The sequence below is a fragment of the Argiope bruennichi genome, chromosome 1 (genome assembly GCF_947563725.1).
Source record: "Argiope bruennichi chromosome 1, qqArgBrue1.1, whole genome shotgun sequence".
Lineage (NCBI taxonomy): Eukaryota > Metazoa > Arthropoda > Arachnida > Araneae > Araneidae > Argiope > Argiope bruennichi.
Window position 1 is genome coordinate 116,487,605 of NC_079151.1, and position 25,426 is coordinate 116,513,030.

Genomic DNA, 25,426 nt, shown 5'->3' on the forward strand with positions numbered 1-25,426 from the left:
GCCACGCTACCTTCGTCTAGTTGCTTCATTGTTTATTCTTTTTTTAGTTTTGTCTTCTTATAGGATATAAACGATATATGTCCTTAAAATATAATTTTTTGTTAAATAAAGTAATTTTCATGGCAGCGGTGGGATTCGAACCCACGCCCTAAGAAGGACTGGTGCCTAAACCCAGTGCCTTAGACAACTCGGCCACGCGACCTTCGTGCAATTAGCTTCATTGTTTATTCTTTTTTTAGTTTTTTTCTTCTTATAGGATATAAACGATATATGTCCTTAAAATATAATTTTTTATAAACAAAGTAATTTTCATGGCAGTGGTGGGATTCGAACCCACGCCCTAAGAATGACTGGTGCCTAAAACCAGCGCCCAAGACAACTCGGCCACGCTTAAGCCGTACAAGTTCCTGCATTGTTTATTCTTTTTTTTGTAATCTTATACGATAGAGATAATATATTTTTTTTAAATATAAGTTTTATAAATAAATTAATTTTCATGGCAGCGGTGGGTTTCGAACCCATGCCCTAATGAGGACTGGCGCCTAAATCCAGCGCCTAAGACCACTCGGGCACGCTACCTTCGTGCAAGGTGCTTCATTTTTTATTCTTTTTTTAGTTTTGTCTTCTTATAGGATATAAACGATATATGTCCTTAAAATATAATTTTTTATAAACAAAGTAATTTTCATGGCAGCGGTGGGATTCGAACCCACGCCCTAAGAAGGACTGGTGCCTAAAACCAGTGCCTTAGACAACTCGGCCACGCGACCTTCGTGCAATTAGCTTCATTGTTTATTCTTTTTTTAGTTTTTTCTTCTTATAGGATATAAACGATATATGTCCTTAAAATATAATTTTTTATAAATAAAGTAATTTTCTTGGCAGCGGTGGGATTCGAACCCACGCCCTAAGAAGGACTGGTGCCTAAAACCAGCGCCTTAGACCACTCGGACACGCTACTTTCGTGCAATTAGCTTCATTGTTTATTCTTTTTTTAGTTTTGTCTTCTTATAGGATATAAACGATATATGTCCTTAAAATATAATTTTTTATAAATAAAGTAATTTTCATGGCAGCGGTGGGATTCGAACCCACGCCCTAAGAAGGACTGGTGCCTAAAACCAGCGCCTTAGACCACTCGGCCACGCTAAAGCCGTACAAGTTCCTGCATTGTTTATTCTTTTTTTTGTAATCTTATACGATAGAGATAATATATTTTTTTTAAATATAAGTTTTATAAATAAATTAATTTTCATGGCAGCGGTGGGTTTCGAACCCATGCCCTAATAAGGACTGGCGCCTAAATCCAGCGCCTTAGACCACTCGGGCACGCTACCTTCGTGCAAGGTGCTTCATTTTTTATTCTTTTTTTAGTTTTGTCTTCTTATAGGATATAAACGATATATGTCCTTAAAATATAATTTTTTATAAACAAAGTAATTTTCATGGCAGCGGTGGGATTCGAACCCACGCCCTAAGAAGGACTGGTGCCTAAAACCAGGCCTTAGACCACTGGGCCACGCTACCTTCGTGCTAGTTGCTTCATTGTTTATTCTTTTTTTAGTTTTGTCTTCTTATAGGATAGTGAGTATATATTTCCTTAAAATATAATTTATTTATAAACAAAGTAAATTTCATGGCAGAGGTGGGATTTGAACCCACGCCCTAAGAAGGACTGGTGCATAAAACCAGCACCTTAGAACACTCGGCCACGCTACCTTCCTGCATGGTGCTTCATTTTTTATTGTTTTTTTAGTTTTGTCTTCTTATAGGATATAAACGATATATGTCCTTAAAATATAATTTTTTATAAATAAAGTAATTTTCATGGCAGCGGTGGGATTCGAACCCACGCCCTAAGAAGGACTGGTGCCTAAAACCAGCGCCTTAGACCACTCGGCCACGCTACCTTCGTGCTAGTTGCTTCATTGTTTATTCTTTTTTTAGTTTTGTCTTCTTATAGGATAGTGAGTATATATTTCCTTAAAATATAATTTTTTATAAACAAAGTAATTTTCATGGCAGAGGTGAGATTCGAACCCACGCTCTAAGAAAGACTGGTGCCTAAAACCAGCACCTTAGAACACTCGGCCACGCTACCTTCGTGCAAGGTGTTTCTTTGTTTATTTATTTTTTAGTTTTGTCTTCTTATAGGATATAAACGATATATGTACTTAAAATATAATTTTTTATAAACAAAGTAATTTACATGGCAGCGGTGGGATTCGAACTCACGCCCTAAGAAGGACTGGTGCCTAAAACCAGCGCCTTAGACCACTCGGCCACGCTACCTTCGTGCAAGGTGCTTCTTTGTTTATACTTTTTTTAGTTTTGTCTTCTTATAGGATATAAGCGATATATGTCCTTAAAATATAATTTTTTATAAATAAAGTAATTTTCATGGCAGCGGTGGTATTCGAACCCACGCCCTAAGAAGGACTGGCGCCTAAATCCAGCGCCTTAGACCACTCGGCCACGCTACCTTCGTGCAAGTTGCTTCTTTGTTTATTTATTTTTTAGTTTTGTCTTCTTATAGGATATAAACGATATATGTCCTTAAAATATAATTTTTTATAAATAAAGTATATTTCATGGCAGCGGTGGGATTCGAACCCACGCCCTAAGAAGGACTGGTTCCTAAACCCAGCGCCTTAGACCACTCGGCCACGCTACCTTCGTGCAAGGGGGTTCATTGTTTATTCTTTTTTTAGTTTTGTCTTCTTATAGGATATAAACGATATATGTCCTTAAAATATAATTTTTTATAAATAAAGTAATTTTCATGGCAGCGGTGGGATTCGAACCCACGCCCTAAGAAGGACTGGTGCTTAAAACCAGCGCCTTAGAGCACTCGGCCACGCTACCTTGGTGCAATGTGCTTCATTTTTTATTCTTTTTTTAGTTTTGTGTTCTTAAAGGGTAAAAACGATATATGTCCTTAAAATATAATTTTTTATAAACAAAGTAATTTTCATGGCAGCGGTGGGATTCGAACCCACGCCCTAAGAAGGACTGGTGCCTAAAACCAGCGCCTTAGACCACTCGGCCACGCTACCTTCATGAAAGTAGCTTCATTGTTTATTCTTTTTTTAGTTTTGTCTTCTTATAGGATAGAGACTATATATTTCCTTAAAATATAATTTTTTATAAATAAAGTAATTTTCTTGGCAGCGGTGGGTTTCGAACCCACGCCCTAATAAGGACTGGTGCCTAAAACCAGCGCCTTAGAGCACTCGGCCACGCTACCTTCGTGCAAGGTGCTTCATTTTTTATTCTTTTTTTAGTTTTGTCTTCTTAAAGGGTAAAAACGATATATGTCCTTAAAATATAATTTTTTGTAAACAAAGGGATTTTCATGGCAGCGGTGGGATTCGAACCCACGCCCTAAGAAGGACTGGTGCCTAAAACCAGCGCCTTAGACCACTCGGCCACGCTACCTTCGTGCAAGGTGCTTCTTTGTTTATTCTTTTTTTAGTTTTGTCTTCTTATAGGATAGAGAGTATACATTTCCTTAAAATATTATTTTTCATAAACAAAGTAATTTTCATGGCAGCGGTGGGATTCGAACACACGCCCTAAGAAGGACTGGTGCCTAAAACCAGCGCGTAAGACCACACGGCCACGCTAAAGCCGTGCAAGCTGCTTCATTGTTTATTCTTTTTTTTTTGTAAACTTATACGATAGAGATGATATATTTTCTTAAAATATAAGTTTTATAATAAAATTAATTTTCATGGCAGCGATGGGATTCGAACCCACGCCCTAATAAGGACTGGCGCCTAAAACCAGCGCCTTAGACCACTCGGCCACGCTACCTTCGTACAAGTTGCTTCATTGTTTATTCTTTTTTTAGTTTTGTCTTCTTATAGGGTAAAAACGATATATGTCCTTAAAATATAATTTTTTATAAATAAAGTATTTTTCGTGGAAGCGGTGGGACATGAACCCACGCCCTAAGAAGGACTGGTGCCTAAAACCAGCGCCTTAGACCACTCGGCCACTCTACCTTCGTGCAAGGTGCTTCATTTTTTATTCTTTTTTTAGTTTTCTCTTCTTATAGTGTAAAAACGATATATATCCTTAAAATATAATTTTTTATAAATAAAGTAATTTTCATAGCAGCGGTGGGATTCGAACCCACGCCCTAAGAAGGACTGGTGCCTAAACCCAGCGCCTTAGACCACTCGGCCACGCTACCTTCGTGCAAGTTGCTTCTTTGTTTATTCTTTTTTTAGTTTTGTCTTCTTATAGGATATAAACGATATATGTCCTTAAAATATAATTTTTTATAAACAAAGTAATTTTCATGGCAGCGGTGGGATTCGAACCCACGCCCTAAGAAGGACTGGTGCCTAAAACCAGCGCCTTAGACCACTCGGCCACGCTACCTTCGTGCAAGTTGCTTCATTGTTTATTCTTTTTTTAGTTTTGTCTTCTTATAGGATAGAGAGTATACATTTCCTTAAAATATTATTTTTTATAAACAAAGTAATTTTCATGGCAGCGGTGGGATTCGAACCCACGCCCTAAGAAGGACTGGTGCCTAAAATCAGCGCCTTAGACCACTCGGCCACGCTGCCTTCGTGCAAGTTGCTTCTTTGTTTATTCTTTTTTTAGTTTTGTCTTTTTATAGGATATAAACGATATATGTCCTTAAAATATAATTTTTTATAAACAAAGTAATTTTCATGGCAGCGGTGGGATTCGAACCCACGCCCTAAGAAGGACTAGTGCCTAAAACCAGCGCCTTAGACCACTCGGCCACGCTACCTTCGTGCAAGATGCTTCATTTTTTAATCTTTTTTTAGTTTTCTCTTCTTATAGGGTAAAAGAGATATATGTCCTTAAAATATAATTTTTTATAAATAAGGTAATTTTCATGGCAGCGGGGGAATTCGAACCCACGCCCTAAGAAGGACTGGTGCCTAAAACCAGCGTCTTAGACCACTCGGCCGCGCTACCTTCGTGCAAGTTGCTTCTTTGTTTATTTATTTTTTTGTTTTGTCTTCTTATAGGATATAAACGATATATGTCCTTAAAATATAATTTTTTATAAATAAAGTAATTTTCATGGCAGAGGTGGTATTCGAACCCACGCCCTAAGAAGGACTGGTGCCTAAAACCAGCGCCTTAGACCACTCGGCCACGCTACCTTCGTGCAAGTTGCTTCATTGTTTATTCTTTTTTTAGTTTTGTCTTCTTATATGATATAAACGATATATGTCCTTAAAATATAATTTTTTATAAACAAAGTAATTTTCATGGCAGCGGTGGGATTCGAACCCACGCCCTAAGAAGGACTGGTGCCTAAAACCAGCGCCTTAGACCACTCGGACACGCTACTTTCGTGCAATTAGCTTCATTGTTTATTCTTTTTTTAGTTTTGTCTTCTTATAGGATATAAACGATGTATGTCCTTAAAATATAATTTTTTATAAAGTAATTTTCATGGCAGCGGCGGGATTCGAACCCACGCCCTAAGAAGGACTGGTGCCTAAAACCAGCGCCTTAGACCACTCGGCCACGCTACCTTCGTGCAAGTTGCTTCATTGTTTATTCTTTTTTTAGTTTTGTCTTCTTATAGGATAGAGAATATATATTTCCTTAAAATATAATTTTTTAAAAATGAAGTAATTTTCTTGGCAGCGGTTTGATTCGAACCCACGCCCTAAGAAGGACTGGTGCCTAAAGGGAGCGCCTTAGACCACTGGGCCACGATACCTTCGTGCAAGGTGCTTCATTTTTTATTCTTTTTTTAGTTTTGTCTTCTTATAGGATATAAACGATATATGTCCTTAAAATATAATTTTTTATAAACAAAGTAATTTTCATGGCAGCTGTGGGATTCGAACCCACTCCCTAAGAAGGACTGGTGCCTAAAATCAGCGCCTTAGACCACTCGGCCACGCTACCTTCGTGCAAGTCGCTTCTTTGTTTATTCTTTTTTTAGTTTTGTCTTCTTATAGGATATAAACGATATATGTCCTTAAAATATAATTTTTTTATAAACAAAGTAATTTTCATGGCAGCGGTGGGATTCGAACCCACGCCCTAAGAAGGACTGGTGCCTAAAACCAGCGCCTTAGACCATTCGGCCACGCTACCTTCGTGCAAGGCGCTTCATTGTTTATTCTTTTTTTAGTTTTGTCTTCTTATAGGATAGAGACTATATATTTCCTTAAAATAAAATTTTTTATAAATAAAGTGATTTTCTTGGCAGCGGTGGGTTTCGAACCCACGCCCTAATAAGGACTGGTGCCTAAAACCAGCGCCCAAGACCACTCGGCCACGCTAAAGCCGTACAAGTTCCTTCATTGTTTATTCTTTTTTTAGTTTTGTCTTCTTATAGGATATAAACGATATATGTCCTTAAAATATAATTTTTTATAAATAAAGTAATTTTCATGGCAGCGGTGGGATTCGAACCCACGCCCTAAGAAGGACTGGCGCCTAAACCCAGCGCCCAAGACCACTCGGCCACGCTAAAGCCGTACAAGTTCCTTCATTGTTTATTCTTTTTTTGTAATCTTATACGATAGAAATGATATATTTACTTAAAATATAATTTTTATAAATAAATTAATTTTCATGGCAGAGGCGGGATTCGAACCTACGCCCTAGTTAGGACTGGCTCCTAAAACCAGCGCCTTATACCACTCGGCCACGCTTCCTCCGTGAAAGGTGCTTCTTTTTTTATTCTTTTTTTAGTTTTATCTTCTTATAGGATATAAACGATATATGTCCTTAAAATATAATTTTTTGTTAAATAAAGTAATATTCATGGCAGCGGTGGGATTCGAACCCACGCCCTAAGAAGGACTGGTGCCTAAACCCAGTGCCTCAGACCACTCGGCATCGCTACCTTCGCGCAAGAAGTTTCATTGCTTATTCTTTTTTTAGTTTTTTCTTCTTATAGGATATAAACGATATATGTCCTTAAAACATAATTTTTTATAAACGAAGTAATTTTCATGGCAGCGGTTGGATTCGAACTAACGCCCTAAGAAGGACTGGTGCCTAAAACCAGCGCCTTAGACCACTCGGCCACGCTACCTTCGTGCAAGTTGCTTCATTGTTTATTCTTTTTTTAGTTTTGTCTTCTTATATGATATAAACGATATATGTCCTTAAAATATAATTTTTTATAAACAAAGTAATTTTCATGGCAGCGGTGGGATTCGAACCCACGCCCTAAGAAGGACTGGTGCCTAAAACCAGCGCCTTAGACCACTCGGACACGCTACCTTCGTGCAATTAGCTTCATTGTTTATTCTTTTTTTAGTTTTGTCTTCTTATAGGATATAAACGATGTATGTCCTTAAAATATAATTTTTTATAAATAAAGTAATTTTCATGGCAGCGGTGGGATTCGAACCCACGCCCTAAGAAGGACTGGTGCCTAAAACCAGCGCCTTAGACCTCTCGGCCACGCTACCTTCGTGCAAGTTGCTTCATTGTTTATTCTTTTTTTAGTTTTGTCTTCTTATAGGATAGAGAATATATATTTCCTTAAAATATAATTTTTTAAAAATGAAGTAATTTTCTTGGCAGCGGTTTGATTCGAACCCACGCCCTAAGAAGGACTGGTGCCTAAAAGGAGCGCCTTAGACCACTCGGCCACGAAACCTTCGTGCAAAGAGCTTCATTTTTTATTCTTTTTTTAGTTTTGTCTTCTTATAGGATATAAACGATATATGTCCTTAAAATATAATTTTTTATAAACAAAGTAATTTTCATGGCAGCTGTGGGATTCGAACCCACTCCCTAAGAAGGACTGGAGCCTAAAATCAGCGCCTTAGACCACTCGGCCACGCTACCTTCGTGCAAGTCGCTTCTTTGTTTATTCTTTTTTTAGTTTTGTCTTCTTATAGGATATAAACGATATATGTCCTTAAAATATAATTTTTTATAAACAAAGTAATTTTCATGGCAGCGGTGGGATTCGAACCCACGCCCTAAGAAGGACTGGTGCCTAAAACCAGTGCCTTAGACCATTCGGCCACGCTACCTTCGTGCAAGGCGCTTCATTGTTTATTCTTTTTTTAGTTTTGTCTTCTTATAGGATAGAGACTATATATTTCCTTAAAATATAATTTTTTATAAATAAAGTAATTTTCTTGGCAGCGGTGGGTTTCGAACCCACGCCCTAATAAGGACTGGTGCCTAAAACCAGCGCCCAAGACCACTCGGCCACGCTAAAGCCGTACAAGTTCCTTCATTGTTTATTCTTTTTTTAGTTTTGTCTTCTTATAGGATATAAACGATATATGTCCTTAAAATATAATTTTTTGTTAAATAAAGTAATTTTCATGGCAGCGGTGGGATTCGAACCCACGCCCTTAAAAGGACTGGTGCCTAAACCCAGGGCCTCAGACCACTCGGCCACGCTACCTTCGTGCAAGTTGCTTCATTGTTTATTCTTTTTTTAGTTTTGTCTTCTTATAGGATAGAGAGTATACATTTCCTTAAAATATTATTTTTTATAAACAAAGTAATTTTCATGGCAGCTGTGGGATTCGAACCCACGCCCTAAGAAGGACTGTTGCCTAAAATCAGCGCCTTAGACCACTCGGCCACGCTGCCTTCGTGCAAGTTGCTTCTTTGTTTATTCTTTTTTTAGTTTTGTCTTTTTATAGGATATAAACGATATATGTCCTTAAAATATAATTTTTTACAAACAAAGTAATTTTCATGGCAGCGGTGGGATTCGAACCCACGCCCTAAGAAGGACTGGTGCCTAAAACCAGCGCCTTAGACCACTCGGCCACGCTACCTTCGTGCAAGATGCTTCATTTTTTAATCTTTTTTTAGTTTTCTCTTCTTATAGGGTAAAAGAGATATATGTCCTTAAAATATAATTTTTTATAAATAAGGTAATTTTCATGGCAGCGGTGGGATTCGAACCCACGCCCTAAGAAGGACTGGTGCCTAAAACCAGCGTCTTAGACCTCTCGGTCACGCTACCTTCGTGCAAGTTGCTTCATTGTTTATTCTTTTTTTAATTTTGTCTTCTTATAGGATAGAGAATATATATTTCCTTAAAATATAATTTTTTAAAAATGAAGTAATTTTCTTGGCAGCGGTTTGATTCGAACCCACGCCCTAAGAAGGACTGGTGCCTAAAAGGAGCGCCTTAGACCACTCGGCCACGATACCTTCGTGCAAAGTGCTTCATTTTTTATTCTTTTTTTAGTTTTGTCTTCTTATAGGATATAAACGATATATGTCCTTAAAATATAATTTTTTATAAACAAAGTAATTTTCATGGCAGCTGTGGGATTCGAACCCACTCCCTAAGAAGGACTGGTGCCTAAAACCAGCGCCTTAGACCTCTCGGCCACGCTACCTTCGTGCAAGTTGCTTCATTGTTTATTCTTTTTTTAGTTTTGTCTTCTTATAGGATAGAGAATATATATTTCCTTAAAATATAATTTTTTAAAAATGAAGTAATTTTCTTGGCAGCGGTTTGATTCGAACCCACGCCCTAAGAAGGACTGGTGCCTAAAAGGAGCGCCTTAGACCACTCGGCCACGATACCTTCGTGCAAAGTGCTTCATTTTTTATTCTTTTTTTAGTTTTGTCTTCTTATAGGATATAAACGATATATGTCCTTAAAATATAATTTTTTATAAACAAAGTAATTTTCATGGCAGCGGTGGGATTCGAACCCACGCCCTAAGAAGGACTGGTGCCTAAAACCAGCGCCTTAGACCATTCGGCCACGCTACCTTCGTGCAAGGCGCTTCATTGTTTATTCTTTTTTTAGTTTTGTCTTCTTATAGGATAGAGACTATATATTTCCTTAAAATATAATTTTTTATAAATAAAGTAATTTTCTTGGCAGCGGTGGGTTTCGAACCCACGCCCTAATAAGGACTGGTGCCTAAAACCAGCGCCCAAGACCACTCGGCCACGCTAAAGCCGTACAAGTTCCTTCATTGTTTATTCTTTTTTTAGTTTTGTCTTCTTATAGGATATAAACTTTATATGTCCTTAAAATATAATTTTTTGTTAAATAAAGTAATTTTCATGGCAGCGGTGGGATTCGAACCCACGCCCTTAGAAGGACTGGTGCCTAAACCCAGGGCCTCAGACCACTCGGCCACGCTACCTTCGTGCAAGTTGCTTCATTGTTTATTCTTTTTTTAGTTTTGTCTTTTTATAGGATAGAGAGTATACATTTCCTTAAAATATTATTTTTTATAAACAAAGTAATTTTCATGACAGCTGTGGGATTCGAACCCACACCCTAAGAAGGACTGGTGCCTAAAATCAGCGCCTTAGACCACTCGGCCACGCTGCCTTCGTGCAAGTTGCTTCTTTGTTTATTCTTTTTTTAGTTTTGTCTTTTTATAGGATATAAACGATATATGTCCTTAAAATATAATTTTTTATAAACAAAGTAATTTTCATGGCAGCGGTGGGATTCGAACCCACGCCCTAAGAAGGACTGGTGCCTAAAACCAGCGCCTTAGACCACTCGGCCACGCTACCTTCGTGCAAGATGCTTCATTTTTTAATCTTTTTTTAGTTTTCTCTTCTTATAGGGTAAAAGAGATATATGTCCTTAAAATATAATTTTTTATAAATAAGGTAATTTTCATGGCAGCGGTGGGATTCGAACCCACGCCCTAAGAAGGACTGGTGCCTAAAACCACCGTCTTAGACCACTCGGCCGCGCTACCTTCGTTCAAGTTGCTTCTTTGTTTATTTTTTTTTTTTTTAGTTTTGTTTTCTTATAGGATATAAACGATATATGTCCTTAAAATATAATTGTTTATAAATAAAGTAATTTTCATGGCAGAGGTGGTATTCGAACCCACGCCCTAAGAAGGACTGGTGCCTAAAACCAGCGCCTTAGACCACTCGGCCACGCTACCTTCGTGCAAGTTGCTTCTTTGTTTATTTATTTTTTAGTTTTGTCTTCTTATAGGATATAAAAAATATATGTCCTTAAAATATAATTTTTTATAATTAAAGTAATTTTCATGGCAGCGTTGGGATTCGAACCCACGCCCTAAGAAGGACTAGTGCCTAAAACCAGCGCCCAAGACCACTCGGCCACGCTAAAGCCGTACCTGTTCCTTCATTGTTTATTCTTTTTTTGTAATCTTATACGATAGAAATGATATATTTATTTAAAATATAATTTTTATAAATAAATTAATTTTCATGGCAGAGGCGGGATTCGATCCTACGCCCTAGTTAGGACTGGCTCCTAAAACCAGCGCCTTATACCACTCGGCCACGCTTCCTCCGTGAAAGGTGCTTCATTGTTTATTCTTTTTTTAGTTTTGTCTTCTTATATGATATAAACGATATATGTCCTTAAAATATAATTTTTTATAAACAAAGTAATTTTCATGGCAGCGGTGGGATTCGAACCCACGCCCTAAGAAGGGCTGGTGCCTAAAACCAGCGCCTTAGACCACTCGGCCACGCTACCTTCGTGCAAGTTGCTTCATTGTTTATTCTTTTTTTAGTTTTGTCTTCTTATATGATATAAACGATATATGTCCTTAAAATATAATTTTTTATAAACAAAGTAATTTTCATGGCAGCGGTGGGATTCGAACCCACGCCCTAAGAAGGACTGGTGCCTAAAACCAGCGCCTTAGACCACTCGGACACGCTACCTTCGTGCAATTAGCTTCATTGTTTATTCTTTTTTTAGTTTTGTCTTCTTATAGGATATAAACGATGTATGTCCTTAAAATATAATTTTTTATAAATAAAGTAATTTTCATGGCAGCGGTGGGATTCGAACCCACGCCCTAAGAAGGACTGGTGCCTAAAACCAGCGTCTTAGACCACTCGGCCGCGCTACCTTCGTGCAAGTTGCTTCATTGTTTATTCTTTTTTTAGTTTTGTCTTCTTATATGATATAAACTATATATGTCCTTAAAACATAATTTTTTATAAACGAAGTAATTTTCATTGCAGCGTTTGGATTCGAACTAACGCCCTAAGAAGGACTGGTGCCTAAAACCCGCGCCTTAGAACACTCGGCCACGCTACCTTCGTGCAGGTTGCTTCATTGTTTATTCTTTTTTTAGTTTTGTCTTCTTATAGGATAGAGAGTATACATTTCCTTAAAATATAATTTTTTATAAACAAAGTAATTTTCATGGCAGTGGTGGGATTCGAACCCACGCCCTAATAACGACTGGTGACTAAACCCAGCGCCTTAGACCACTCAGCCACGCTACCTTCGTGCAAGTTGCTTCATTGTTTATTCTTTTTTTAGTTTTGTCTTCTTATATGATATAAACGATATATGTCCTTAAAATATAATTTTTTATAATTAAAGTAATTTTCATGGCAGCGGTGGGATTCGAACCCACGCCCTTAGAAGGACTGGTGCCTAAACCCAGGGCCTCAGACCACTCGGCCACGCTACCTTCGTGCAAGTTGCTTCATTGTTTATTCTTTTTTTAGTTTTGTCTTCTTATAGGATAGAGAGTATACATTTCCTTAAAATATTATTTTTTATAAACAAAGTAATTTTCATGGCAGCTGTGGGATTCGAACCCACGCCCTAAAAAGGACTGGTGCCTAAAATCAGCGCCTTAGACCACTCGGCCAAGCTGCCTTCGTGCAAGTTGCTTCTTTGTTTATTCTTTTTTTAGTTTTGTCTTTTTATAGGATATAAACGATATATGTCCTTAAAATATAATTTTTTATAAACAAAGTAATTTTCATGGCAGCGGTGGGATTCGAACCCACGCCCTAAGAAGGACTGGTGCCTAAAACCAGCGCCTTAGACCACTCGGCCACGCTACCTTCGTGCAAGATGCTTCATTTTTTAATCTTTTTTTAGTTTTCTCTTCTTATAGGGTAAAAGAGATATATGTCCTTAAAATATAATTTTTTATAAATAAGGTAATTTTCATGGCAGTGGTGGGATTCGAACCCACGCCCTAAGAAGGACTGGTGCCTAAAACCAGCGTCTTAGACCACTCGGCCGCGCTACCTTCGTGCAAGTTGCTTCTTTGTTTATTTATTTTTTAGTTTTGTCTTCTTATAGGATATAAACGATATATGTCCTTAAAATATAATTTTTTATAAATAAAGTAATTTTCATGGCAGAGGTGGTATTCGAACCCACGCCCTAAGAAGGACTAGTGCCTAAAACCAGCGCCCAAGACCACTCGGCCACGCTAAAGCCGTACAAGTTCCTTCATTGTTTATTCTTTTTTTGTAATCTTATACGATAGAAATGATATATTTACTTAAAATATAATTTTTATAAATAAATTAATTTTCATGGCAGAGGCGGGATTCGAACCTACGCCCTAGTTAGGACTGGCTCCTAAAAACAGCGCCTTATACCACTCGGCCACTCGTGAAAGGTGCTTCTTTTTTTATTCTTTTTTTAGTTTTATCTTCTTATATGATATAAACGATATATGTCCTTAAAATATAATTTTTTGTTAAATAAAGTAATTTTCATGGCAGCGGTGGGATTCGAACCCACGCCCTAAGAAGGCTGGTGCCTAAACCCAGTGCCTCAGACCACTCGGCAACGCTACCTTCGCGCAAGAAGTTTCATTGTTTATTCTTTTTTTAGTTTTTTCTTCTTATAGGATATAAACGATATATGTCCTTAAAACATAATTTTTATAAACGAAGTAATTTTCATGGCAGCGGTTGGATTCGAACTAACGCCCTAAGAAGGACTGGTGCCTAAAACCAGCGCCTTAGACCACTCGGCCACGCTACCTTCGTGCAAGTTGCTTCATTGTTTATTCTTTTTTTAGTTTTGTCTTCTTATATGATATAAACGATATATGTCCTTAAAATATAATTTTTTATAAACAAAGTAATTTTCATGGCAGCGGTGGGATTCGAACCCACGCCCTAAGAAGGACTGGTGCCTAAAACCAGCGCCTTAGACCACTCGGACACGCTACCTTCGTGCAATTAACTTCATTGTTTATTCTTTTTTTAGTTTTGTCTTCTTATAGGATATAAACGATGTATGTCCTTAAAATATAATTTTTTATAAATAAATTAATTTTCATGGCAGCGGTGGGATTCGAACCCACGCCCTAAGAAGGACTGATGCCTAAAACCAGCGCCTTAGACCTCTCGGCCACGTTACCTTCGTGCAAGTTGCTTCATTGTTTATTCTTTTTATAGTTTTGTCTTCTTATAGGATAGAGAATATATATTTCCTTAAAATATAATTTTTTAAAAATGAAGTAATTTTCTTGGCAGCGGTTTGATTCGAACCCACGCCCTAAGAAGGACTGGTGCCTAAAAGGAGCGCCTTAGACCACTCGGCCACGATACCTTCGTGCAAAGTGCTTCATTTTTTATTCTTTTTTTAGTTTTGTCTTCTTATAGGATATAAACGATATATGTCCTTAAAATATAATTTTTTATAAACAAAGTAATTTTCATGACAGCTGTGGGATTCGAACCCACTCCCTAAGAAGGACTGGTGCCTAAAATCAGCGCCTTAGACCACTCGGCCACGCTACCTTCGTGCAAGTCGCTTCTTTGTTTATTCTTTTTTTAGTTTTGTCTTCTTATAGGATATAAACGATATATGTCCTTAAAATATAATTTTTTATAAACAAAGTAATTTTCATGGCAGCGGTGGGATTCGAACCCACGCCCTAAGAAGGACTGGTGCCTAAGACCAGCGCCTTAGACCATTCGGCCACGCTACCTTCGTGCAAGGCGCTTCATTGTTTATTCTTTTTTTAGTTTTGTCTTCTTATAGGATAGAGACTATATATTTCCTTAAAATATAATTTTTTATAAATAAAGTAATTTTCTTGGCAGCGGTGGGTTTCGAACCCACGCCCTAATAAGGACTGGTGCCTAAAACCAGCGCCCAAGACCACTCGGCCACGCTAAAGCCGTACAAGTTCCTTCATTGTTTATTCTTTTTTTAGTTTTGTCTTCTTATAGGATATAAACGATATATGTCCTTAAAATATAATTTTTTATAAACAAAGTAATTTTCATGGCAGCGGTGGGATTCGAACCCACGCCCTAAGAAGGACTGGTGCCTAAAACCAGCGCCTTAGACCACTCGGCCACGCTACCTTCGTGAAAGATGCTTCATTTTTTAATCTTTTTTTAGTTTTCTCTTCTTATAGGGTAAAAGAGATATATGTCCTTAAAATATAATTTTTTATAAATAAGGTAACTTTCATGGCAGCGGTGGGATTCGAACCCACGCCCTAAGAAGGACTGGTGCCTAAAACCAGCGTCTTAGACCTCTCGGCCACGCTACCTTCGTGCAAGTTGCTTCATTGTTTATTCTTTTTTTAGTTTTGTCTTCTTATAGGATAGAGAATATATGTTTCCTTAAAATATAATTTTTTAAAAATGAAGTAATTTTCTTGGCAGCGGTTTGATTCGAACCCACGCCCTAAGAAGGACTGGTGCCTAAAAGGAGCGCCTTAGACCACTCGGCCACGATACCTTCGTGCAAAGTGCTTCATTTTTTATTCTTTTTTTAGTTTTGTCTTCTTATAGGATATAAACGATATATGTCCTTAAAATATAATTTTTTATAAACAAAGTAATTTTCATGGCAGCGGTGGGATTCGAACCCACGCCCTAAGAAGGACTGGTGCCTAAAACCAGCGCCTTAGACCACTCGGCCACGCTACCTTCGTGCAAGATGCTTCATTTTTTAATCTTTTTTTAGTTTTCTCTTCTTATAGGGTAAAAGAGATATATGTCCTTAAAATATAATTTTTTATAAATAAGGTAATTTTCATGGCAGCGGTGGGATTCGAACCCACGCCCTAAGAAGGAGTGGTGCCTAAAACCAGCGTCTTAGACCACTCGGCCGCGCTACCTTCGTGCAAGTTGCTTCTTTGTTTATTTTTTTTTTTTAGTTTTGTCTTCTTATAGGATATAAACGATATATGTCCTTAAAATATAATTTTTTATAAATAAAGTAATTTTCATGGCAGAGGTGGTATTCGAACCCACGCCCTAAGAAGGACTGGTGCCTAAAACCAGCGCCTTAGACCACTCGGCCACGCTACCTTCGTGCAAGTTGCTTCTTTGTTTATTTATTTTTTAGTTTTGTCTTCTTATAGGATATAAACGATATATGTCCTTTAAATATAATTTTTTATAAACAAAGTAATTTTCATGGCAGCGGTGGGATTCGAACCCACGCCCTAAGAAGGACTAGTGCCTAAAACCAGCGCCCAAGACCACTCGGCCACGCTAAAGCCGTACGTGTTCCTTCATTGTTTATTCTTTTTTTGTAATCTTATACGATAGAATTGATATATTTACTTAAAATATAATTTTTATAAATAAATTAATTGTCATGGCAGAGGGGGGATTCGAACCTACGCCCTAGTTAGGACTGGCTCCTAAAACCAGCGCCTTATACCACTCGGCCACGCTTCCTCTGTGAAAGGTGCTTCATTGTTTATTCTTTTTTTAGTTTTGTCTTCTTATATGATATAAACGATATATGTCCTTAAAATATAATTTTTTATAAACAAAGCAATTTTCATGGCAGCGGTGGGATTCGAACCCACGCCCTATGAAGGACTGGTGCCTAAAACCAGCGCCTTAGACCACACGGCCACACTACCTTCGTGCTAGTTGCTTCATTGTTTATTCTTTTTTTAGTTTTGTCTTCTTATAGGATAGAGAGCATACATTTCCTTAAAATATAATTTTTTATAAACAAAGTAATTTTCATGGCAGTGGTGGGATTCGAACGCACGCCCTAATAACGACTGGTGACTAAACCCAGCGCCTTAGACCACTCAGCCACGCTACCTTCGTGCAAGGAGCTTCATTGTTTATTCTTTTTTTAGTTTTGTCTTCTTATAGGATATAAACGATATATGTCCTTAAAATATAATTTTTTATAATTAAAGTAATTTTCATGGCAGCGGTGGGATTCGAACCCACGCCCTAAGAAGGACTGGTGCCTAAAACCAGCGCCTTAGACCACTCGGCCACGCTACCTTCGTGCAAGTTGCTTCATTGTTTATTCTTTTTTTAGTTTTGTCTTCTTATAGGATAGAGAGTATATATTTCCTTAAAATATAATTTTTTATAAACAAAGTAATTTTCATGGCAGAGGTGGGATTCGAACCCACGCCCTAAGAAGAACTGGTGCCTAAACCAGCGCTTTAGACCATTATGGCCACGCTATCTTCGGGCAAGGTGCTTCATTGTTTATTCTTTTTTTAGTTTTGTCTTCTTATAGGATATAAACGATATATGTCCTTAAAATATAATTTTTTTATAAATAATGTAATTTTCTTGGCAGCGGTGTTATTCGAACCCATGACCTAAGAATGACTGGCGCCTAAAACCAGCGCCTTAGACCACTCGGCCACGCTACCGTCGTGCAAGGTGATTCATTTTGTATTCTTTTTTTAGTTTTGTCTTCTTATAGGATATAAACGATATATGTCCTTAAAATATAATTTTTTATAAATAAAGTAATTTTCATGGCAGCGGTGGGATTCGAAACCACGCCCTAAGAAGGACTAGCGCCTAAACCAGCGCCTTAGACCACTCGGACACGCTTCCTCCGTGCAAGGTGCTTCTTTTTTTATTCTTTTTTAGTTTTGTCTTCTTATAGGATATAAACGATATATGTCCTTAAAATATAATTTTTTATAAACGAAGTAATTTTCATGGCAGCGGTGGGATTCGAACCCTGGCCCTAAGAAGGACTGGTGCCATAAACCAGCGCCTTAGACCACTCGGCCACGCTAAACCCGTACAAGTTCCTTCATTGTTTATTCTTTTTTTGTAATCTTATACGATAGAGATGATATATTTACTTAAAATATAATTTTCATAAATAAATTAATTTTCATGGCAGCGGTGGGATTCGAACCCATGCCCTTAGAAGGACTGGTGCCTAAACCCAGGGCCTCAGACCACTCGGCCACGCTACCTTCGTGCAAGTTGCTTCTTTGTTTATTCTTTTTTTAGTTTTGTCTTTTTATAGGATATAAACGATATATGTCCTTAAAATATAGTTTTTTATAAACAAAGTAATTTTCATGGCAGCGGTGGGATTCGAACCCACGCCCTAAGAAGGACTGGTGCCTAAGACCAGCGCCTTAGACCACTCGGCCACGCTACCTTCGTGCAAGATGCTTCATTTTTTAATCTTTTTTTAGTTTTCTCTTCTTATAGGGTAAAAGAGATATATGTCCTTAAAATATAATTTTTTATAAATAAGGTAATTTTCATGGCAGCGGTGGGATTCGAACCCACGCCCTAAGAAGGACTGGTGCCTAAAACCAGCGTCTTAGACCACTCGGCCGCGCTACCTTCGTGCAAGTTGCTTCTTTGTTTATTTATTTTTTAGTTTTGTCTTCTTATAGGATATAAACGATATATGTCCTTAAAATATAATTTTTTATAAATAAAGTAATTTTCATGGCAGAGGTGGTATTCGAACCCACGCCCTAAGAAGGACTAGTGCCTAAAACCAGCGCCCAAGACCACTCGGCCACGCTAAAGCCGTACAAGTTCCTTCATTGTTTATTCTTTTTTTGTAATCTTATACGATAGAAATGATATATTTACTTAAAATATAATTTTTATAAATAAATTAATTTTCATGGCAGAGGCGGGATTCGAATCTACGCCCTAGTTAGAACTGGCTCCTAAAACCAGCGCCTTATACCACTCGGCCACGCTTCCTCCGTGAAAGGTGCTTCTTTTTTTATTCTTTTTTTAGTTTTATCTTCTTATAGGATATAAACGATATATGTCCTTAAAATATAATTTTTTGTTAAATAAAGTAATTTTCATGGCAGCGGTGGGATTCGAACCCACGCCCTAAGAAGGACTGGTGCCTAAACCCAGTGCCTCAGACCACTCGGCAACGCTACCTTCGCGCAAGAAGTTTCATTGTTTATTCTTTTTTTAGTTTTTTCTTCTTATAGGATATAAACGATATATGTCCTTAAAACATAATTTTTTATAAACGAAGTAATTTTCATGGCAGCGGTTGGATTCGAACTAACGCCCTAAGAAGGACTGGTGCCTAAAACCAGCGCCTTAGACCACTCGGCCACGCTACCTTCGTGCAAGTTGCTTCATTGTTTATTCTTTTTTTAGTTTTGTCTTCTTATATGATATAAACGATATATGTCCTTAAAATATAATTTTTTATAAACAAAGTAATTTTCATGGCAGCGGTGGGATTCGAACCCACGCCCTAAGAAGGACTGGGGCCTAAAACCAGCGCCTTAGACCACTCGGACACGCTACCTTCGTGCAATTAGCTTCATTGTTTATTCTTTTTTTAGTTTTGTCTTCTTATAGGATATAAACGATATATGTCCTTAAAATATAATTTTTTATAAATAAAGTAATTTTCATGGCAGCGGTGGGATTCGAACCCACGCCCTAAGAAGGACTGGCGCCTAAAACCAGCGCCCAAGACCACTCGGCCACGCTAAAGCCGTACGAGTTTCTTCATTGTTTATTCTTTTTTTGTAATCTTATACGATAGAAATGATATATTTACTTAAAATATAATTTTTATAAATAAATTAATTTTCATGGCAGAGGCGGGATTCGAACCTACGCCGTAGTTAGGACTGGCTCCTAAAACCAGCGCCTTATACCACTCGGCCACGCTTCCTCCGTGAAAGGTGCTTCTTTTTTTATTCTTTTTTTAGTTTTATCTTCTTATAGGATATAAACGATATATGTCCTTAAAATATAATTTTTTGTTAAATAAAGTAATTTTCATGGCAGCGGTGGGATACGAACCCACGCCCTAAGAAGGACTGGTGCCTAAACCCAGTGCCTCAGACCACTCGGCAACGCTACCTTCGCGCAAGAAGTTTCATTGTTTATTCTTTTTTTAGTTTTTTCTTCTTATAGGATATAAACGATATATGTCCTTAAAACATAATTTTTTATAAACGAAGTAATTTTCATGGCAGCGGTTGGATTCGAACTAACGCCCTATGAAGGACTGGTGCCTAAAACCAGCGCCTTAGACCACTCGGCCACGCTACCTTCGTGCAAGTTGCTTCATTGTTTATTCTTTTTTTAGTTTTGTCTTCTTATATGATATAAACGATATATGTCCTTAAAATATAATTTTTTATAAACAAAGTAATTTTCATGACAGCGGTGGGATTCGAACCCACACACTAAGAAGGACTGGTGCCTAAAACCAGCGCCTTAGACCACTCGGCCACGCTACCTTCGTGCAAGTTGCTTCATTGTTTATTCTTATTTTAGTTTTGTCTTCTTATAGGATAGAGAATATATATTTCCTTAAAATATAATTTTTTAAAAATGAAGTAATTTTCTTGGCAGCGGTTTGATTCGAACCCACGCCCTAAGAAGGACTGGTGCCTAAAAGGAGCGCCTTAGACCACTCGGCAACGATACCTTCGTGCAAGGTGCTTCATTTTTTATTCTTTTTTTAGTTTTGTCTTCTTATAGGATATAAACGATATATGTCCTTAAAATATAATTTTTTATAAACAAAGTAATTTTCATGGCAGCTGTGGGATTCGAACCCACTCCCTAAGAAGGACTGGTGCCTAAAATCAGCGCCTTAGACCACTCGGCCACGCTACCTTCGTGCAAGTCGCTTCTTTGTTTATTCTTTTTTTAGTTTTGTCTTCTTATAGGATATAAACGATATATGTCCTTAAAATATAATTTTTTATAAACAAAGTAATTTTCATGGCAGTGGTGGGATTCGAACCCACGCCCTAAGAAGGACTGGTGCCTAAAACCAGCGCCTTAGACCATTCGGCCACGCTACCTTCGTGCAAGGCGCTTCATTGTTTATTCTTTTTTTAGTTTTGTCTTCTTATAGGATAGAGACTATATATTTCCTTAAAATATAATTTTTTATAAATAAAGTAATTTTCTTGGCAGCGGTGGGTTTCGAACCCACAACCTGATAAGGACTGGTGCCTAAAACCAGCGCCCAAGACCACTCGGCCACGCTAAAGCCGTACAAGTTCCTTCATTGTTTATTCTTTTTTTAGTTTTGTCTTCTTATAGGATATAAACGATATATGTCCTTAAAATATAATTTTTTATAAATAAAGTAATTTTCATGGCAGCGGTGGGATTCGAACAAACGCCCTAAGAAGGACTGGTGCCTAAAACCAGCGCCTTAGACCACACGGCCACGCTACCTTCGTGCTAGTTGCTTCATTGTTTATTCTTTTTTTAGTTTTGTCTTCTTATAGGATATAAACGATATATGTTCTTAAAATATAATGTTTTGTTAAATAAAGTAATTTTCATGGCAGCGGTGGGATTCGAACCCACGCCCTAAGAAGGACTGGTGCCTAAACCCAGTGCCTTAGACAACTCGGCCACGCTACCTTCGTGCAATTAGCTTCATTGTTTATTCTTTTTTTAGTTTTTTCATCTTATAGGATATAAACGATATATGTCCTTAAAATATAATTTTTTATAAACGAAGTAATTTTCATGGCAGTGGTTGGATTCGAACCCACGCCCTAAGAAGGACTGGTGCCTAAAACCAGCACCTTAGACCACTCGGCCACGCTACTTTCGTGCAAGTTGTTTCTTTGTTAATTTATTTTTTAGTTTTGTCGTCTTATAGGATATAAACGATATATGTCCTTAAAATATAATTTTTTATAAACAAAGTAATTTACATGGCAGCGGTGGGATTCGAACCCACGCCTAAGAAGGACTGGTGCCTAAAACCAGCGCCTTAGACCACTCGGCCACGCTACCTTCGTGCAAGGTGCTTCTTTGTTTATACTTTTTTTAGTTTTGTCTTCTTATAGGATATAAGCGATATATGTCCTTAAAATATAATTTTTTATAAATAAAGTAATTTTCATGGCTGCGGTGGGATTCGAACCCACGCCCTAAGAAGGACTAGTGCCTAAAACGAGCGCCCAAGACCACTCGGCCACGCTAAAGCCGTACAAGTTCCTTCATTGTTTATTCTTTTTTTTGTAATATTATACGATAGAGATGATATATTTACTTAAAATATAATTTTTATAAATAAATTAATTTTCATGGCAGCGGTGGGATTCGAACCTATGCCCTAGTTAGGACTGGCTCCTAAAACCAGCGCCTTATACCACTCGGCCACGCTTCCTCCGTGAAAGGTGTTTCTTTTTTTATTCTTTTTTTAGTTTTATCTTCTTATAGGATATAAACGATATATGTCCTTAAAATATAATTTTTTGTTAAATAAAGTAATTTTCATGGCAGCGGTGGGATTCGCACCCACGCCCTAAGAAGGACTGGTGCCTAAACCCAGGGCCTTAGACCACTCGGCCACGCTACCTTCGTGCAGGTTGCTTCATTGTTTATTCTTTTTTTAGTTTTGTCTTCTTATAGGATATAAACGATTTATGTCCTTAAAATATAATTTTTTATAAACAAAGGGATTTTCATGGCAGCGGTGGGATTCGAACCCACGCCCTAAGAAGGACTGTTGCCTAAAACCAGCGCCTTAGACCACTCGACCACGCTACCTTCGTGCAAGGTGCTTCTTTGTTTATTCTTTTTTTAGTTTTGTCTTCTTATAGGATATAAACGATATATGTCCTTAAAATATAATTTTTTATAAACAAAGTAAATTTCATGGCAGCGGTTGGATTCGAACCCACGCCTTAAGAAGGACTTTTCTCTAAAACCAGCGCCTTAGACCACTCGGCCACGCTACCTTCGTGCAAGTTGCTTCATTGTTTATTCTTTTTTTAGTTTTGTCTTCTTATAGGATAGAGAGTATACATTTCCTTAAAATATTATTTTTTATAAACAAAGTAATTTTCATGGCAGCGGTGGGATTCGAACCCACGCCCTAAGAAGGACTGGTGCCTAAAACCAGCGCGTGAGACCACACGGTCACGCTAAAGCCGTGCAAGCTCCTTCATTGTTTATTCTTTTTTTTTTTGTAAACTTATACGATAGAGATGATATATTTTCTTAAAATATAAGTTTTATAATAAAATTAATTTTCATGGCAGCGGTGGGATTCGAACCCACGCCCTAAGAAGGACTGGTGCCTAAACCCAGCGCCTTAGACCACTCGGCCACGCTACCTTCGTGCAAGTTGCTTCTTTGTTTATTCTTTTTTTAGTTTTGTCTTCTTATAGGATATAAACGATATATGTCCTTAAAATATAATTTTTTATAAACAAAGTAATTTTCATGGCAGCGGTGGGATTCAAACCCACGCCCTAAGAAGGACTGGTGCCTAAAACCAGCGCCTTAGACCACTCGGCCACGCTACCTTCATGCAAGTTGCTTCATTGTTTATTCTTTTTTTAGTTTTGTCTTCTTATAGGATAGAGAGTATACATTTCCTTAAAATATAATTTTTTATAAATAAATTAATTTTCATGGCAGCAGTGGGATTCGAACCCACGCCCTAGGAAGGACTGGTGCCTAAAACCAGAGCCTTAGACCACTCGGCCACGCTACCTTCGTGCAAGTCGCTTCTTTGTTTATTCTTTTTTTAGTTTTGTCTTCTTATAGGATATAAACGATATATGTCCTTAAAATATAATTTTTTATAAACAAAGGGATTTTCATGGCAGCGGTGGGATTCGAACCTACGCCCTAAGAAAGACTGGCGCCTAAAACCAGCGCCTTAGACCACTCGGCCACGTTACCTTCGTGAAAGGTGCTTCTTTGTTTATTCTTTTTTTAGTTTTGTCTTCTTATAGGATATAAACGATATATGTCCTTAAAATATAATTTTTGATAAACAAAGTAATTTTCATGGCAGCGGTTGGATTCGAACCCACGCCTTAAGAAGGACTTTTCTCTAAAACCAGCGCCTTAGACCACTCGGCCACGCTACCTTCGTGCAAGTTGCTTCATTGTTTATTCTTTTTTTAGTTTTGTCTTCTTATAGGATAGAGAGTATACATTTCCTTAAAATATTATTTTTTATAAACAAAGTAATTTTCATGGCAGCGGTGGGATTCGAACCCACGCCCTAAGAAGGACTGGTGCCTAAAACCAGCGCGTGAGACCACACGGTCACGCTAAAGCCGTGCAAGCTCCTTCATTGTTTATTCTTTTTTTTTTGTAAACTTATACGATAGAGATGATATATTTTCTTAAAATATAAGTTTTATAATAAAATTAATTTTCATGGCAGCGGTGGGATTCGAACCCACGCCCTAAGAAGGACTGGTGCCTAAACACAGCGCCTTAGACCACTCGGCCACGCTACCTTCGTGCAAGTTGCTTCTTTGTTTATTCTTTTTTTAGTTTTGTCTTCTTATAGGATATAAACGATATATGTCCTTAAAATATAATTTTTTATAAACAAAGTAATTTTCATGGCAGCGGTGGGATTCAAACCCACGCCCTAAGAAGGACTGGTGCCTAAAACCAGCGCCTTAGACCACTCGGCCACGCTACCTTCATGCAAGTTGCTTCATTGTTTATTCTTTTTTTAGTTTTGTCTTCTTATAGGATAGAGAGTATACATTTCCTTAAAATATAATTTTTTATAAATAAATTAATTTTCATGGCAGCAGTGGGATTCGAAACCACGCCCTAGGAAGGACTGGTGCCTAAAACCAGAGCCTTAGACCACTCGGCCACGCTACCTTCGTGCAAGTCGCTTCTTTGTTTATTCTTTTTTTAGTTTTGTCTTCTTATAGGATATAAACGATATATGTCCTTAAAATATAATTTTTTATAAACAAAGGGATTTTCATGGCAGCGGTGGGATTCGAACCTACGCCCTAAGAAAGACTGGCGCCTAAAACCAGCGCCTTAGACCACTCGGCCACGTTACCTTCGTGAAAGGTGCTTCTTTGTTTATTCTTTTTTTAGTTTTGTCTTCTTATAGGATATAAACGATATATGTCCTTAAAATATAATTTTTGATAAACAAAGTAATTTTCATGGCAGCGGTTGGATTCAAACCCACGCCCTAAGAAGGACTGGTCCCTAAAACCAGCGCCTTAGACCACTCGGCAACGCTACCTTCGTGCAAGTTGCTTCATTGTTTATTCATTTTTTAGTTTTGTCTTCTTATAGGATAGAGAGTATACATTTCCTTAAAATATTATTTTTTATAAACAAAGTAATTGTCATGGCAGTGGTGGGATTCGAACCCACGCCCTATGAAGGACTGGTGCCTAAAACCAGCGCGTAAGACCACACGGCCACGCTAAAGCCGTGCACGCTCCTTCATTGTTTATTCTTTTTTTTGTAAACTTATACGATAGAGATGATATATTTTCTTAAAATATAAGTTTTATAATAAAATTAATTTTCATGGCAGCGGTGGGATTCGAACCCACGCCCTAATAAGGACTGGCGCCTAAAACCAGCGCCTTAGACCACTCGGCCACGCTACCTTCGTGCAAGGTGCTTCATTTTTTATTCTTTTTTTAGTTTTGTCTTCTTATAGGATATAAACGATATGTGTCCTTAAAATATAATTTTTTATAAA

At 37.7% G+C, this 25,426-nt stretch overlaps 46 non-coding genes across 46 annotated transcripts; all 46 read right to left on the reverse strand.

Moving 5' to 3' along the window:
- Positions 1-1,070: 1,070 nt before the first annotated feature.
- Trnal-uag (transfer RNA leucine (anticodon UAG)) lies at positions 1,071-1,155 on the reverse strand. The gene has a single exon. It is a non-coding gene; the product is annotated as a tRNA-Leu (tRNA).
- A 673-nt stretch (positions 1,156-1,828) lies between these two features.
- Positions 1,829-1,910, reverse strand: Trnal-uag (transfer RNA leucine (anticodon UAG)). Its single transcript has one exon. It is a non-coding gene; the product is annotated as a tRNA-Leu (tRNA).
- Positions 1,911-2,210: 300 nt separating this feature from the next.
- Trnal-uag (transfer RNA leucine (anticodon UAG)) lies at positions 2,211-2,292 on the reverse strand. The gene has a single exon. It is a non-coding gene; the product is annotated as a tRNA-Leu (tRNA).
- Positions 2,293-2,592: 300 nt separating this feature from the next.
- On the reverse strand, positions 2,593-2,674 carry Trnal-uag (transfer RNA leucine (anticodon UAG)). Its single transcript has one exon. It is a non-coding gene; the product is annotated as a tRNA-Leu (tRNA).
- A 109-nt stretch (positions 2,675-2,783) lies between these two features.
- Trnal-uaa (transfer RNA leucine (anticodon UAA)) lies at positions 2,784-2,865 on the reverse strand. Its single transcript has one exon. It is a non-coding gene; the product is annotated as a tRNA-Leu (tRNA).
- A 109-nt stretch (positions 2,866-2,974) lies between these two features.
- On the reverse strand, positions 2,975-3,056 carry Trnal-uag (transfer RNA leucine (anticodon UAG)). Its single transcript has one exon. It is a non-coding gene; the product is annotated as a tRNA-Leu (tRNA).
- A 109-nt stretch (positions 3,057-3,165) lies between these two features.
- Trnal-uag (transfer RNA leucine (anticodon UAG)) lies at positions 3,166-3,247 on the reverse strand. The gene has a single exon. It is a non-coding gene; the product is annotated as a tRNA-Leu (tRNA).
- Positions 3,248-3,356: 109 nt separating this feature from the next.
- Trnal-uag (transfer RNA leucine (anticodon UAG)) lies at positions 3,357-3,438 on the reverse strand. The gene has a single exon. It is a non-coding gene; the product is annotated as a tRNA-Leu (tRNA).
- A 296-nt stretch (positions 3,439-3,734) lies between these two features.
- Trnal-uag (transfer RNA leucine (anticodon UAG)) lies at positions 3,735-3,816 on the reverse strand. The gene has a single exon. It is a non-coding gene; the product is annotated as a tRNA-Leu (tRNA).
- A 300-nt stretch (positions 3,817-4,116) lies between these two features.
- Trnal-uag (transfer RNA leucine (anticodon UAG)) lies at positions 4,117-4,198 on the reverse strand. The gene has a single exon. It is a non-coding gene; the product is annotated as a tRNA-Leu (tRNA).
- Positions 4,199-4,307: 109 nt separating this feature from the next.
- On the reverse strand, positions 4,308-4,389 carry Trnal-uag (transfer RNA leucine (anticodon UAG)). Its single transcript has one exon. It is a non-coding gene; the product is annotated as a tRNA-Leu (tRNA).
- A 109-nt stretch (positions 4,390-4,498) lies between these two features.
- On the reverse strand, positions 4,499-4,580 carry Trnal-uag (transfer RNA leucine (anticodon UAG)). The gene has a single exon. It is a non-coding gene; the product is annotated as a tRNA-Leu (tRNA).
- A 109-nt stretch (positions 4,581-4,689) lies between these two features.
- Positions 4,690-4,771, reverse strand: Trnal-uag (transfer RNA leucine (anticodon UAG)). The gene has a single exon. It is a non-coding gene; the product is annotated as a tRNA-Leu (tRNA).
- A 678-nt stretch (positions 4,772-5,449) lies between these two features.
- Trnal-uag (transfer RNA leucine (anticodon UAG)) lies at positions 5,450-5,531 on the reverse strand. The gene has a single exon. It is a non-coding gene; the product is annotated as a tRNA-Leu (tRNA).
- Positions 5,532-6,023: 492 nt separating this feature from the next.
- Trnal-uag (transfer RNA leucine (anticodon UAG)) lies at positions 6,024-6,105 on the reverse strand. The gene has a single exon. It is a non-coding gene; the product is annotated as a tRNA-Leu (tRNA).
- Positions 6,106-6,972: 867 nt separating this feature from the next.
- Positions 6,973-7,054, reverse strand: Trnal-uag (transfer RNA leucine (anticodon UAG)). Its single transcript has one exon. It is a non-coding gene; the product is annotated as a tRNA-Leu (tRNA).
- A 109-nt stretch (positions 7,055-7,163) lies between these two features.
- Trnal-uag (transfer RNA leucine (anticodon UAG)) lies at positions 7,164-7,245 on the reverse strand. The gene has a single exon. It is a non-coding gene; the product is annotated as a tRNA-Leu (tRNA).
- Positions 7,246-7,354: 109 nt separating this feature from the next.
- On the reverse strand, positions 7,355-7,436 carry Trnal-uag (transfer RNA leucine (anticodon UAG)). The gene has a single exon. It is a non-coding gene; the product is annotated as a tRNA-Leu (tRNA).
- Positions 7,437-7,927: 491 nt separating this feature from the next.
- Trnal-uag (transfer RNA leucine (anticodon UAG)) lies at positions 7,928-8,009 on the reverse strand. Its single transcript has one exon. It is a non-coding gene; the product is annotated as a tRNA-Leu (tRNA).
- A 683-nt stretch (positions 8,010-8,692) lies between these two features.
- On the reverse strand, positions 8,693-8,774 carry Trnal-uag (transfer RNA leucine (anticodon UAG)). Its single transcript has one exon. It is a non-coding gene; the product is annotated as a tRNA-Leu (tRNA).
- Positions 8,775-9,647: 873 nt separating this feature from the next.
- Positions 9,648-9,729, reverse strand: Trnal-uag (transfer RNA leucine (anticodon UAG)). Its single transcript has one exon. It is a non-coding gene; the product is annotated as a tRNA-Leu (tRNA).
- Positions 9,730-10,412: 683 nt separating this feature from the next.
- On the reverse strand, positions 10,413-10,494 carry Trnal-uag (transfer RNA leucine (anticodon UAG)). The gene has a single exon. It is a non-coding gene; the product is annotated as a tRNA-Leu (tRNA).
- An 870-nt stretch (positions 10,495-11,364) lies between these two features.
- On the reverse strand, positions 11,365-11,446 carry Trnal-uag (transfer RNA leucine (anticodon UAG)). Its single transcript has one exon. It is a non-coding gene; the product is annotated as a tRNA-Leu (tRNA).
- A 109-nt stretch (positions 11,447-11,555) lies between these two features.
- Positions 11,556-11,637, reverse strand: Trnal-uag (transfer RNA leucine (anticodon UAG)). The gene has a single exon. It is a non-coding gene; the product is annotated as a tRNA-Leu (tRNA).
- Positions 11,638-12,510: 873 nt separating this feature from the next.
- Trnal-uag (transfer RNA leucine (anticodon UAG)) lies at positions 12,511-12,592 on the reverse strand. The gene has a single exon. It is a non-coding gene; the product is annotated as a tRNA-Leu (tRNA).
- A 109-nt stretch (positions 12,593-12,701) lies between these two features.
- On the reverse strand, positions 12,702-12,783 carry Trnal-uag (transfer RNA leucine (anticodon UAG)). Its single transcript has one exon. It is a non-coding gene; the product is annotated as a tRNA-Leu (tRNA).
- Positions 12,784-13,641: 858 nt separating this feature from the next.
- Positions 13,642-13,723, reverse strand: Trnal-uag (transfer RNA leucine (anticodon UAG)). The gene has a single exon. It is a non-coding gene; the product is annotated as a tRNA-Leu (tRNA).
- Positions 13,724-13,832: 109 nt separating this feature from the next.
- On the reverse strand, positions 13,833-13,914 carry Trnal-uag (transfer RNA leucine (anticodon UAG)). Its single transcript has one exon. It is a non-coding gene; the product is annotated as a tRNA-Leu (tRNA).
- Positions 13,915-14,023: 109 nt separating this feature from the next.
- Positions 14,024-14,105, reverse strand: Trnal-uag (transfer RNA leucine (anticodon UAG)). Its single transcript has one exon. It is a non-coding gene; the product is annotated as a tRNA-Leu (tRNA).
- Positions 14,106-14,596: 491 nt separating this feature from the next.
- Positions 14,597-14,678, reverse strand: Trnal-uag (transfer RNA leucine (anticodon UAG)). The gene has a single exon. It is a non-coding gene; the product is annotated as a tRNA-Leu (tRNA).
- Positions 14,679-14,978: 300 nt separating this feature from the next.
- On the reverse strand, positions 14,979-15,060 carry Trnal-uag (transfer RNA leucine (anticodon UAG)). The gene has a single exon. It is a non-coding gene; the product is annotated as a tRNA-Leu (tRNA).
- Positions 15,061-15,169: 109 nt separating this feature from the next.
- On the reverse strand, positions 15,170-15,251 carry Trnal-uag (transfer RNA leucine (anticodon UAG)). Its single transcript has one exon. It is a non-coding gene; the product is annotated as a tRNA-Leu (tRNA).
- Positions 15,252-15,551: 300 nt separating this feature from the next.
- On the reverse strand, positions 15,552-15,633 carry Trnal-uag (transfer RNA leucine (anticodon UAG)). Its single transcript has one exon. It is a non-coding gene; the product is annotated as a tRNA-Leu (tRNA).
- An 868-nt stretch (positions 15,634-16,501) lies between these two features.
- Positions 16,502-16,583, reverse strand: Trnal-uag (transfer RNA leucine (anticodon UAG)). The gene has a single exon. It is a non-coding gene; the product is annotated as a tRNA-Leu (tRNA).
- A 300-nt stretch (positions 16,584-16,883) lies between these two features.
- Trnal-uag (transfer RNA leucine (anticodon UAG)) lies at positions 16,884-16,965 on the reverse strand. Its single transcript has one exon. It is a non-coding gene; the product is annotated as a tRNA-Leu (tRNA).
- A 1,056-nt stretch (positions 16,966-18,021) lies between these two features.
- Trnal-uag (transfer RNA leucine (anticodon UAG)) lies at positions 18,022-18,103 on the reverse strand. Its single transcript has one exon. It is a non-coding gene; the product is annotated as a tRNA-Leu (tRNA).
- An 867-nt stretch (positions 18,104-18,970) lies between these two features.
- Positions 18,971-19,052, reverse strand: Trnal-uag (transfer RNA leucine (anticodon UAG)). The gene has a single exon. It is a non-coding gene; the product is annotated as a tRNA-Leu (tRNA).
- Positions 19,053-19,919: 867 nt separating this feature from the next.
- On the reverse strand, positions 19,920-20,001 carry Trnal-uag (transfer RNA leucine (anticodon UAG)). The gene has a single exon. It is a non-coding gene; the product is annotated as a tRNA-Leu (tRNA).
- Positions 20,002-20,110: 109 nt separating this feature from the next.
- Positions 20,111-20,192, reverse strand: Trnal-uag (transfer RNA leucine (anticodon UAG)). The gene has a single exon. It is a non-coding gene; the product is annotated as a tRNA-Leu (tRNA).
- Positions 20,193-20,683: 491 nt separating this feature from the next.
- Trnal-uag (transfer RNA leucine (anticodon UAG)) lies at positions 20,684-20,765 on the reverse strand. The gene has a single exon. It is a non-coding gene; the product is annotated as a tRNA-Leu (tRNA).
- Positions 20,766-21,639: 874 nt separating this feature from the next.
- On the reverse strand, positions 21,640-21,720 carry Trnal-uag (transfer RNA leucine (anticodon UAG)). The gene has a single exon. It is a non-coding gene; the product is annotated as a tRNA-Leu (tRNA).
- A 1,247-nt stretch (positions 21,721-22,967) lies between these two features.
- On the reverse strand, positions 22,968-23,049 carry Trnal-uag (transfer RNA leucine (anticodon UAG)). Its single transcript has one exon. It is a non-coding gene; the product is annotated as a tRNA-Leu (tRNA).
- Positions 23,050-23,158: 109 nt separating this feature from the next.
- Positions 23,159-23,240, reverse strand: Trnal-uag (transfer RNA leucine (anticodon UAG)). Its single transcript has one exon. It is a non-coding gene; the product is annotated as a tRNA-Leu (tRNA).
- A 109-nt stretch (positions 23,241-23,349) lies between these two features.
- Positions 23,350-23,431, reverse strand: Trnal-uag (transfer RNA leucine (anticodon UAG)). The gene has a single exon. It is a non-coding gene; the product is annotated as a tRNA-Leu (tRNA).
- An 869-nt stretch (positions 23,432-24,300) lies between these two features.
- Positions 24,301-24,382, reverse strand: Trnal-uag (transfer RNA leucine (anticodon UAG)). The gene has a single exon. It is a non-coding gene; the product is annotated as a tRNA-Leu (tRNA).
- An 867-nt stretch (positions 24,383-25,249) lies between these two features.
- Trnal-uag (transfer RNA leucine (anticodon UAG)) lies at positions 25,250-25,331 on the reverse strand. Its single transcript has one exon. It is a non-coding gene; the product is annotated as a tRNA-Leu (tRNA).
- Positions 25,332-25,426: the final 95 nt, after the last annotated feature.